The 12,350-nt window shown below is 44.2% G+C and overlaps 1 long non-coding RNA gene across 1 annotated transcript; it reads right to left on the bottom strand.

Moving 5' to 3' along the window:
* Window positions 1-1,722: 1,722 nt before the first annotated feature.
* Window positions 1,723-8,899, bottom strand: LOC104997321. The gene is made up of 3 exons (XR_826317.1): window positions 8,719-8,899; window positions 2,397-2,516; window positions 1,723-1,760 (listed from the first exon to the last, which is right to left on the bottom strand). It is a non-coding gene; the product is annotated as an uncharacterized LOC104997321 (long non-coding RNA).
* Between the last annotated feature and the right edge of the window lie 3,451 nt (window positions 8,900-12,350).

Here is a 12,350-nt window from a genome sequence, read left to right as displayed (position 1 = left end):
TGAGTGAACTCCGGGAGTTGGTGATGGACAGGGAGGCCTGGCGTGCTGCGATTCGTGGGGTCGCAAAGAGTCGGACACAACTGAGTGACTGACCTGATCTGATCTGATCTAGGGAGTGAAAATCACTCAGTCATGTCGCACTGTTTGCGACCCCCACAGACTATACAGTCCATGGAATTCTCCAGGCCAGAATACTAGAGTGGGTAGCCATTCCCTTCTCCAGGGGATCTTCCCAACCCAGGGACTGAACCCAGGACTCCCGCATGGCAGGCGGATTCTTTATCGACTGAGCCACCAGGGAAGCCCAGAACTACTTTGACTCTCTTAAGTCTTGCCAGCAATTACTCTTCTCTTTATTTCAAGATCTTTTTTTAGTCCAGTTGTAAGCAAATTGGGTAGGGAGTCTCAGGAGAAAGAGAACTAGGCAGGACTTTATTAACATAAGACAAGCAATTTTTTGGCCGAAGCCATTTTGGAATCTAAGCCTGGTCACAATGCTTGCCCTTCATCAGGTCTCAGTAATAATAATCCTAAGGGAACAAAAGAATAAACTGTTATCAGGCCAGAGAGATAACAATAGCAAAGACAGTAAATCAGTTGTAAAGTGAAATTCTTAGTCACTCAGTCCGACTCTTTGTGACCCCATAGACTAGCCTGCCAGACTCCTCTGTCGATGGGGATTCTTCAGGCAAGAATATTGGAGTGGGTTGCCATTTCCTTCTCCAAGGGACCTTCCTGACACAGAGATCAAACCCAGGTCTCATGCATTGCAGGGAGACTACTTACTGTCTGAGCCACCCAGGGAAGTCAGTTGTAAAGACTCCCAGTTCTCTTTCAATGATAAAGATTAGCCTGAGGCACTTTCTTTAACTGTTTTGCATAATTTAACCCCTCCTCAAGGTCTCAACCACTAGATCAACTGGAACCAAAGGAATGATGATATTGACCTTTTCTAACCCTCACAACATCAAAGTTTGGACTCTATCAACCTCTGCCCCTATTCTATGCTGAATTCACTTGTTCAAATCGCTTCATGAATATTCATGTATCCTTAGCTTAAAACTTCCCCAATTTTGCTGTTCAGGGAGACACTGCTTTGAGAAAGGTTCCCTGTGTTCTCCACACCTGCTGCAAGTAATAAATCCCTCCTCCTGATCTTTGGCTTGGATGTGTCTTTTGGCTCAACACCCCTCAAGAGGGAAACCCCGTTTTCAGGTAACACAGGATTTAAGCTTCTCAACAGCAGCGTAATTGACATTTGGGACCAGATAATTTTTTTGGTTTGGAAACTATCCTACAAAATGTACATTTAGCAGGATTCTTGTCCTCCGTCCACTGAATACCAGTAGTACTGCCCCTAGTCATGACAATCAAAATGTCTACAAAGGCCAAATGGTCTAAGGGATAAATCTGTCAAAAACCACTTATTTAGTCATGACTGGCTACAGATCTACCTAGTATTGGCTCTACTCCTGGTAGATAATCCCAATCTCCATTCATGTATTAAGAAGTGTCTTAAACCTAAAAAGAGAATATGTCTTCTACGAGCCTACTGATGCTTCATTAAATTGCTTTTTTTTTAACTTACTCATTTATTTGTTTTTTGGCTGTGGTGGGTCTTCGTTGCTGCATATGGGCTTTCTGTAGTTGCAGCAAGTGGGGGCTATTCTCTAGTTGCAGTGCGCGGCGGCTTCTCTTGTTGCAGAGCACAGGCTCTAGGCACATGGGCTTCAGCAGTTGGCAGCAAGTGGGCTCAGTAGCTGTGAAACAGGAGGGAAGGGGGCAGGGCACAACCTTTGAAAGAATGACATAGCCTAGAGGATACAACATAAACTGATTAGAATCAAATGAGTTCAAGATGGCAGACAAGTCAGCTTGGATGACTAGACCATGATCCTCAATCAGCAAGCTAAAGACACACCCAGAGGTACCATGACAGTTCCAAGGTCAGCTGTCAAAAGACCAAAAACTGAGCAGCGGCCCAATTCCTGGAAATCTTCACCCCGTCCCAAAAATAGTTGGAACAATCCTCCCACTCACTAGCTTATGAAATTACCCAGGCCATAAAAGCTAACCACACATTTCAAGGCCACTGCACTCACCCTCTGCAATGACCCACACTCTGTGGAGTGTGTTTCTCTGAATAAATCCACTTCTTACCTATCACTATGTCTCTCACTGAATTTTTTCTGTGATGAGACATCAAGAACCATAGCTTCATTATGACCTGAAACCAAGTCTGTGATCTCAGTTGGAAGACTATGGGTTCTGCCTGGGTTCGAGTCCCAAGCAGGGTTTTGGCCAGGTTTTTGAGTTTGAGTCCATATGCTGAACTCAAGCATGCAGATCCCAGACTGGTTGGAACCAGAAGATTGATGTTGCTGACTTCCACTTACCTCACCAATAAACAGTCAGAAGAATGTCCACACGCTGATCATTAGTATAAAAACTCCTCACTACCTCCTCTAGGTTGGGACATAGTTTGAAGGGCATTTGCCTACTGTGGCCCCCTTTGCCTGGCAAAACAACATAGTTATTCATGGCTGCATGTATGTGTGCTCAGTCATGTCTAACTTTTTGTGATCCACTGGACTACAGCCTGCCAGGCTCCTCTGTACATGGGATTTTTCAAACAAGAATACTGGAGTGGGTTGCCATGCCCTCCTTCAGGGGATCTTCTTAACCCAGGGACTGAAACTGCATCTCCTGTGGCTCCTGCATTGGCAGGTGGATTCTTTACCACTAGGGCCACCTGGGAACCCCATAGCTATTCATACTTCACCCAAAACTCCACCTCCAAGATGCAATTTTGTACCAGTGTACAGGGGCTGAATTTTGGTTACACTAGCTCACCATCAACCTATCAAAAGGAAGTCATACACCCGAAGCCTTCATCTCAAATTTAGCTTATAAAAACTTCTCAGGCTTCCCTGGTGCTCTAATGGTTAAGAATCCACCTGCCAATGAGGGGACATGGGTTCAACCCCCGGTCTGGGAAGCAGCATGCCATGGAGCAACTAAGCCTGTGTACTGCAACTACTGAACCAGAGCACTAGAGCCCTCAAGCCACAACTACTGAGCCCACACACCACAACTACTGAAGCACACGCAACTATAGCCTGTGCTCCACAAGAGAGGCCACTACAGTAAGAAGCCCACACAACGAAGAGCAGCCACCACTCACCACAACTAGAGAAAGCCTGAGCAGCAACAGACACCCAGAGCAGCGAAAAATTTTAATAAATAAAAATAAACAAATTTAAGCAAAACTTCTCCACCAAAACAATGGAGGAAGGGGATTTTGAGCATGAGCGACAAGTTCTCTTTGCTTTGCCCTGCAATAAACCCTTCTCTACTCCAAACGCCACCATTTTGGTTTGTTTGGCCTCACTGTCCATAAGACACACAAACTTTGTTCAGTAACAAAATGATGGCCTAAAACTTTCCACACTTAAAAAAACACTATAAGGTTCCAAGAAACTCAATGAATCCTAAACTAAAGAAACATAAAGGAAATGACACCAAATAACATCAGAATCAAATTGCTCAAAATAAGGGATTTTTAAAAAAATCTTAATCATTTCTCGGCCTTTTGGCTCAGATCAAGTGTATTTAGTCTTAAATCAGCCAGAAAGACATGTTAAATAAAGAACATATAAAGGATAACATCAGATTTCTCACAGGAGACAATACAAAAGAGAACACTGTGGAATGACATCTTTAAAGTCCTAAAAGAAAAAACTGTCAAATAATTTCAAAGAGAGCAAAAATACCTTTCAAAAATAAAGGCAAAGCTTCCAGTTCAGGATAAGATAAAGAAGATATCTTCATATTCCTCCCATTAAATATGGCTAAACATACTGAAATTATAGAGATAAACTTAACAAAACTGAAAGGTGAAGAGAAACTACACCAAGAAATTATCTTGGGACTCAAGAAATGACATGACATAGGGTTCCTGAGTTTTCTTTTTGCCTCATATATTCTACATTGGGTGTCTGAGAAGCCAGCCATCTGAAAATGTCAGTGGGTACTAAGAGAAGCTTGCTCTTCTGAGCCAAAGGATAAAGAAAGGGGTAGCCTTGCAAGACAAAACTTGCAGGCAATAACCACCCTACTTCAGCCAAGCTCCACAGAAAATAAGTGTGCCACCCCCGCCACCCGTATCAGTCAAGGCCTAACAGGAAGCTCAGACTTCCCCTCACCAGGCTGCAACACATACATCTCATTCTTGCAGCCAAGCCACTGTCACTGAAGGTCCGGTAGGGAACCGGACAGCCAACCCAGTCCACTAGAATGAGGTACCTCTCCCATTCCCCAGCCCCAGTTAGTCAACAGAAGCCTAGTGGGCAACCTAGACTTCCACCCTACCGGCAGTAATGAGGTAGCATCTCCCTTTCCTTAGCCAGTATGGTGTCAGGGAAAACCTGCTAAAAAGAGATTTGGGTAAGAGCCACAGTCTCAAGAAAATGATGAAAATATCCAGCATTAAAAAAAATAATCATCATACCAATACCAGGAAAATTCCCACTTAAATGAGAAAAGAAAACCAGAAGAAATTCCCTGGTGGTCCAATGCTTAGGACTCCACATTTTCACTGCCAAGGGCTCTGGTCTGATTCCTGCTCAGGGAACTAAGATCCCAAAAGCCCCATGGTGTGGCAAAAAAAAAAAAAAAAAACAAAACCTAAAAGACAGAAACACCAATATTTGGAATATCTGACAAGGAATTTAGAGCAGCCATCACAAAAATGCTTCAGTGAGCAATTATAAACATGTTTTAAGTAAGTGGAAAAGTACAACTTAGCAAAGAAACAGAAGATTTAAAGAACCAGGGAGAAATTCTAGAACTGAAAAATATAACTACCAAAATTAAAAACTCACTAGATGGGCTCAAAAGCAGAATGGACCCAGTAGATGGGGGAAAGTCAGAAAACTTGAATAAAGAATAATATAAGTTATCCAATCTGAAGGAATGAAAACAGAGCATCAAAAAATGAAAAATGCCTCCAGAACCTGTGGGAATATAACAAAAGATCTAATGATCACATCATGGGAGTCTCAGAAGGGAAAGAGAAAGAATGTGAGACTGGAAAGTATTCCAAGAAATAATGACTGAAAATATTTCAATTTTGGCAAAATAACCTCAAAGGTTGTTTTATGAGAACACTATAAAGAACTCTACTCACGTAAATTTGTCAACTTAGATCAAATTCCTCAAAAAGTTACTATCACAGCTCCTCTAGTATGAAATAATTTGAACAGTTCTATAACTATCAAAAAATTGAATTCATAATTTTAAAACTTTCCCCCAAATCTCCAGACCAGATGGTTTCACTGGAAAAGCTATATCAGATATTTAGAGAAGAATTAAAACCAAGTTTAAACAATCTCTCTCAGAAAATGAAAGAGGAGGAAACATTGCCCCAGACCAGAAAACATGTACTAATTCAAAGCATCACTGTTTATAATACAGAAAACTGAAAACAATCTATAACTCCTTTAACAGAATAGTGGGGAAATAAGTTGTTGCCCACTTACTAAATGGAACGCTATAAAACAGCAAAAAATACTATAGCTTTATGCTTGGTCTTCATAATACTGTGAAGACAACAGACAAGGCCGATTAACCGAAGAAAGGCATAGAAGAAAATGGAGTATGAAAACAACAGATATAGAATCCAAAGACATGCAAAACTATTAAATACATTTTTCTATGGGATACAATTTTAGTCAAATTATAAAGAAAAGCAAGCAATTGACAAACATAAAATTCAAGATAGTGATGGGCGAGCTGGGAAGACTGGGATCACACGAAGTGTCTTAAGATAAATGTGGCGTTCTCGTTCTTTCTTTTTTACATCCAGGCATCTTCTACTGGTTACTGATATGCTAGGTACCAACATTAGCAAACAAAACAAAATAATCTATTATCTCTTAGTTCTCCTCTTCCTATAGAAGATCCTCTGTATATCCACAATAACGGACAAATACATTTTTACTGGTAACATATTTTAGAATAAAGGATCACTCTCAATCAAGAGGCAAGAGAACTTATGAGAAATCTCTCCCAAATACAGAAATATTAATCAGCAATCACTGTATCAACAAGCTGGAATCTAGATTGCGGGGAGAAATAGCAATAATTATGCAGATGACACCACCCTTATGGCAGAAAGCTAAGAGGAACGAAAGAGTCTCTTGATGAAAGTGAAAGAGAGTGAAAAAGCTGGCTTAAAACTCAACAGTCAGAAAACTAAGATAATGGCATCTGGTCCCATCACTTCATGGCAAATAGATGGGGAAACAATGGAAACAGTGACAGACTTTATTTTCTTGGGCTCCAAAATCACTGCAGATGGTAACTGCAGCCACAAAATTAAGACGCTTGCTCCTTGGAATAAAAGCTACGGCAAATCTAGAGAGCATATTAAAAAGCAGAGACATTATTTTGCCAACAAAGCTCTATGTAATCAAAGCTACGGTTTTTCCAGCAGACACGTCTGGATGTGAGAGCTGGACTATAAAGAAGGCTAAGTGCTGAAGAATCGGTGCTTTTGAACTATGGAGAAGACACTTGAGAGTCCCTTGGACTGCAAGGAGATCCAACCAGTCAATCCTAAAGGAAATCAATCCTAAATGTTCATTAAAAGGACTGATGCTGAAACTGAAGCTCCAGTACTTTGGCCACCTAATGGGAAGAGCTGACTTGTTAGAAAACATTCTGATACTGTGAAAGATAGAAGGCAGGAGGAGAAGGGGACAGCAGTAGATGAGATGGTTGGATGGCATCACCGACTCAATGGAAATGAGATGGGAGATGGCAATGGACAGAGAAGCCTGGAATGCTGCAGTCCATGGGATCACAAAGAGAACAACACTGAGCAACTGAACAACAAAGCTTCACCTACTGTTGGGCTTCCCTGGTGGCCCAGACAGTAAAGCATCTGCCTGACTGCAACAAAGGAGAGCCAGGTTCCATCCCTGGGTTAGGAAGATCCCCTGGAGAAGAAAATGGCAACCCACTCCAGTACCCTTGCCTGGAAAATCCCTTGGACGGAGGGACCTGGTAAGCTACACCCCTTGGGATAGCAAAGAGTAGGGCATAACTGGGCAATTTCACTTTTAAGCCTGAGATTATGCCATTGTACGGGGGAGGAGGAAACAAGTTCTAAAAGAATTTAACCTTGTTTGCAAGAAGCCCACAGGCCATACAGCAGACTCCAAGCACTGTGAGGAGAGTCTCATTACTACTACTTTATGACCTTTATGACCGCGAAGACAAGTGCTCAGATCTGATGAGAAAGAGAACCACGCTGAGTTCTATTTCTTAAAATTTGGATTGAGTAGTATTCTTTATACCGTTGAGGTATGTTTTACAAAAGATCTCTTACATGTCATATTTTTAAAGTGGGGAAAAAAATAAACTACACGCAAATCTTGATAATAAAGAAAAGTATGAGAGCCTTGGACCCACTCCCACAATCTGCTGAATTCAAACTCACTCCAAGATGAGCCGTCAAAAATGGAACCAGTGCAAAATATAGTCAAGGATACGTCTAGAAAAAGAAAGAAAAGCAAACAGCTGCCTATACACATGCTGCAGAAAAGTGTGACCAGGAGGCAAAGGAAATCAATCAGGAAATACTTCAGACTTAAGTATTCAAATTTAGCGAAGCTGATGAACGAAATACACAAAGAGATGCAGATACAAAAGGAATAAAACTAATGGGGAAGAAAATTCAAAAGTTTGAAATTATTTCCTCAGGGAACAGGAAATGGGTAGGAGAAAAGTTGAGTAGCAAAGCCTGCAGTCCATGGGGTCGCTAGGAGTCGGACACGACTGAATGACTTCACTTTCACTTTTCACTCTCATGCATTGGAGAAGGAAATGGCAACCCACTCCAGAGTTCTTGCCTGGAGAATCCCAGGGACGGGGGAGCCTGGTGGGCTTCCGACTATGGGGTCGCACAGAGTCGGACATGACTGAAGCGACTTAGCAGCAGCAGCAAGATATAAAATAAAGTAACAAGAGCTTTTTCCCAACCACGTCTACACACCTGATCCCTACAGGCTAGCGCAGACCTCTCGTACCCTTGGGTCCTAGGATTTGGACCACTCAACGACTCCCCTAAATCTCTACCCTAAAAAAGGTATTCTCCCCAAACACGACCCATTTCTGGCCCCCTTGACTCCGTCTCCCTAGATGGGCTGGCGACTCCTCCATTGGAACCAAGGATACTCCACAGTCTCTAACCCCAGGGGTTCCAGGTCCCAGTCTGTTCCGAGTGTGCAGGTCTCGAACAGGCCGCCCACCTCACCCTTCGCTTAAGGCTCCGAGTCTCCCTGTTCCCGCTCTTCTTCACATCCCACACCTCGGCCGTCCTTGTTCCCTGAACACCCTGCTGCTGCTGCTGCTAAGTCGCTTCAGTCGTGTCCGACTCTGTGCGACCCCATAGATGGAAGCCCACCAGGCTCCCCCGTCCCTGGGATTCTCCAGGCAAGAATACTGGAGTGGGTTGCCATTTCCTTCTCCAATGCATGAAAATGAAAAGTGAAAGTGAAGTCAGTCATGTCCCACTCTTCGAGACCCCATTGACTGCAGCCTACCAGGCTCCTCCGCCCATGGGATTTTCCAGGCAAGAGTACTGGAGTGGGTTGCCAGAACGAAACGCCGGGGACTGTGAAGTTCTAGTTAACTCAAGGGAGGCTTGTTTACCATCGCCATGAAAATCCCTGGGGCGGACTACGGAGGGGTGTGGTCAGAAGCGCTGTGGGCGGGAGTCAAACAACTCCCGCCGCCCTTGGCACACGCGGTACCTTCACGAGCCCTTCGGTTCTCGGTGTGCCCTGCCCCCTGTCGGTCATGTGCCCGAGCAGCCGGGAACAACAGCCCACAAGCCCGCGCCCCCGCCCCACTTCCGGATTATTGTCAAACCCCACCTTCTTCTCCCGGAAGACAGCGCAATCCTACGTCTAAAAGCGAGCCGGAAGGACAACACGGGGGCGGGGTCTCCGAGACGGGCGTCCGGGGGCGGGGCCACCAGGACGCCATTGTGACGCACACGGATTGGCCATCCAGGCGCAGGGCAGTGCCGGGGCATGCTTAGCGACCCGCTGCAGGGAGGGGTGCTGCGGGACGTGGGCGAGCCCTTGGGAGAGAAGAGGCCTTTTGTGGCAAGTTTGAGGCTTTAGTGGTACTGACTGGGAGGGTCTCCCAGTGAGCTCAAAGAATGTCGAGACAGAAGACTAGCGTGGTAGAAGGAAATGAGAGTCATTTCCTGGCGAGAAAGAAGGAGGGAACCAGGAACATCGGAGACCGATGAAGGCGGATCGAGCGACCGCAGCCGCAAGGTGTGCTCTCTAGGGTCTACTCTGCACTGTCACGTGACATCGGCTAGCTCTGTTAACTGGTTCCTTCAGAGGGCAGGGCTTTTTCCTCAGGCCTGGGGCAGAGGAAATCACCGCGGAGCCCTTCACTTCTGGAGGAAACGCGGTCCAGGCCAGTGTCGTTTGGTTTCCTGCTACATCCAGGCCAGCTGTTTCTGCTCTAAACAAGACACATTGACCTTTCCAGCCCTTGGTAACGAGTTATTTGGGTTAGGTAGTGTCAGGGACCAAGAGTTGTCATATTCTGTTACAAAAGCAGCTGAGTGATCTCCTTTTGTTTTTCATCTTAATTATGCTCAGATTTAGCGTTAAAAAGTAAAGGAGCCCCGACAACCATCGTGGGTAGCTGGCCTGAATCCCCGGATGAACATAAGCGACATCATGGAATTTTGATGTCAAATGAGGTATCTAACGAGACGGAAGGTGAAATTTAAGACTAACTGTGCATGAACAGTAAACAGACATGCAAACACAAAAAGACCAAACATCCCTTCTCTAGCTAACATGAGTGACTTGCTTTTCCAGTGACAACTCTAGTCCTGCTCCATTCCTCCTGCTTTTCAGATAACAATTAAATCACCATTTCCTTGGGCCCTCCCCCAAATCACCTACATACACCCAAACACTACAATAAGCCCTTTTTATTTTTTTTTAAGATTTTTTTTTTTTTATGTGGACCATTTTAAAACTCTCTACTGTTACTGTTGTATGCTTTCGGTTTTTGGCTAAGAAGCGTGTAGGATTCTTAGCTCCCCGAGGGGAGGATCCACCTGGTACCCCCATGCTTTGGAAGGTGAAGTCCTAACCTCGGGCCTTTCAGTAAATCCCAGTAAGCCCCTTTTAACATTAACTTCCTAAGATACCCAAGGGTTCCCCATAGTGTCAGATCTCCCTGGCTACAACAGTTAGTCCTATATTGTTGACCATAACTGTGTTTTGGTAGTTGTGGGCATCACATTTATGAATTATACATAACCATACATTTATGGGTATAGATAATTACATTTATGAATTATATATACGGGCTTCTCTGGTGGTTCAGAGGGTAAAGCATCTGCCTGCAATGCCGGAGACCCGGGGTCGATCCCTGGGTGGGGAAGATCCGCTGGAGAAGGAAACGGCACCCCACTCCAGTATTCTTGCCTGGAAAACCCCATGGACCGAGAAGCTTGGAAGGCTACAGTCCATGGAGTCGCAAAGAGTCAGACACATATGGTTATGTATGCATACCCATACATTTATGGATATAGATAATTACATTTATGAATTATATATAACCATACAAAACCTTAGAGCCTTTATTCTGAAGAGAAATGGAAAAAAAAAAAAGCATTGTGAATAGTAAAATGAGGCAAGATCTTGGTATATACTGGTGTTAAAGCTGAAACTCCAATACTCTGGCCACCTAATGGGAAGAGCTGACTCATTTGAAAAGACCCTGATGCTGGGAAAGATTGAGGGCAGGAGGAGAAGGGGACAACAGAGGATGAGATGGTTGGATGGCATCACCGACTCAATGGACATGGGATTGGGTGGACTCTGGGAGTTGGTGATGGACAGGGAGGCCTGGCGTGCTGCGGTTCATGGGGTTGCAGAGTCCGACAGGACTGAGGGTCTGAACTGAACTGAACTTGGTATATAAAAAACTTGTATGCTAAATGCAGTATGGGATTGTAGTTTCAATTCTGAAACAGTGGAAGGACATAAATGGTAAAATCAGATTAAAGTCTGTAGTTTAATTAAGAGTATCATATCAGTGTGAATTTCTTAGTTTTGACAAATATGCCATGGTTATATAGATATTAAATACAGGAGACATAATGCAGGGTATACAGGAACTCCCTATACTAACTTTGCAACTTTTTTTTTTTTTTAGTATTTATTTGGCTATGATTCGTCTTAGTTCCAGCAAGAGGTCTCTCTGGTTATGGTACATAAGCTCAGCTATTCTGTGGTATGTGGGAATCTTAGTTCTCCATGTGCTCAGTCCCTCAGTCATGTCTGACTTTTTGTAACCCCATGGACTGTAGCCTGCCAGGCTCCTCTGTCCATAGGGTTATCCCAACAGGTATACTAGAGTGGGTTACCATTTCCTCCTGCAGAAAATCTTCCTGAGCCAGGAACTGAACCCATGTCTCCTATGTCTGGCATTGACAGGCAGATTCTTTACCACAGAGCCACCTGGGAAGTCTTTAGTTATCCAGTTCAGTTCAGCTCAGTTGCTCAGTTGTGTCCGACTCTTTGCGACCCCATGGACTGCAGCATGCCAGGCCTCCCTGTTCATCACCAACTCCCAGTGTTTACTCAAACTCATGTCCATTGTCAGTGAGTCAGTGATGCCATCCAACCATCTCATCCTCTGTTGTCCCCTTCTCCTCCTGCCCTCAATCTTTCCCAGCATCAGGGTCTTTTCAAATGAGTCAGCTCTTCGCATCAGGTGGCTAAAGTATTGCAGTAAAAACGCTTCAACATCAGTCCTTCCAATGAACACCCAGGACTGATTTCCTTTAAGATGGACTGGTTGGATCTCCTTCCTGTCCAAGGGACTCTCAAGAGTCTTCTCCAACACCACAGTTCAAAAGCATCAGTTCTTTGGTGCTCAGCTCTCTTTATAGTCCAACTCTCACATCCATACATGACTACTGGAAAAACCATAGCCTTGACTAGACGAACTTTGTTGGCAAAGTAATGTCTCTGCTTTTTATTTTTTTTTATTATTTTTTTTAATCCCTCCCTCCCTCCTTCTCTCCATCCACCTCCACCTCTTTTTTCTCCCTTTCTTCCTTCTCTTCTTTCTTTTTCCCTTCCCCTGTCTCTGCTTTTTAATATGCTATCTGCTGCTGCTGCTAAGTTGCTTCAGTCGTGTCTGACTGTGCTACCCCATAGACGGCAGCCCACCAGGCTCCCCCGTCCCTGGGATTCTCCAGGCAAGAACACTGGAGTGGGTTGCCATTTCCTTCT

This window comes from Bison bison, unplaced genomic scaffold (assembly GCF_000754665.1).
Source record: "Bison bison bison isolate TAMUID 2011002044 unplaced genomic scaffold, Bison_UMD1.0 scf7180017864306, whole genome shotgun sequence".
Taxonomy (NCBI): domain Eukaryota; kingdom Metazoa; phylum Chordata; class Mammalia; order Artiodactyla; family Bovidae; genus Bison; species Bison bison.
Note: the sequence above shows the minus strand (reverse complement) of the source record. Positions and strands in the feature narration are given on the sequence as shown.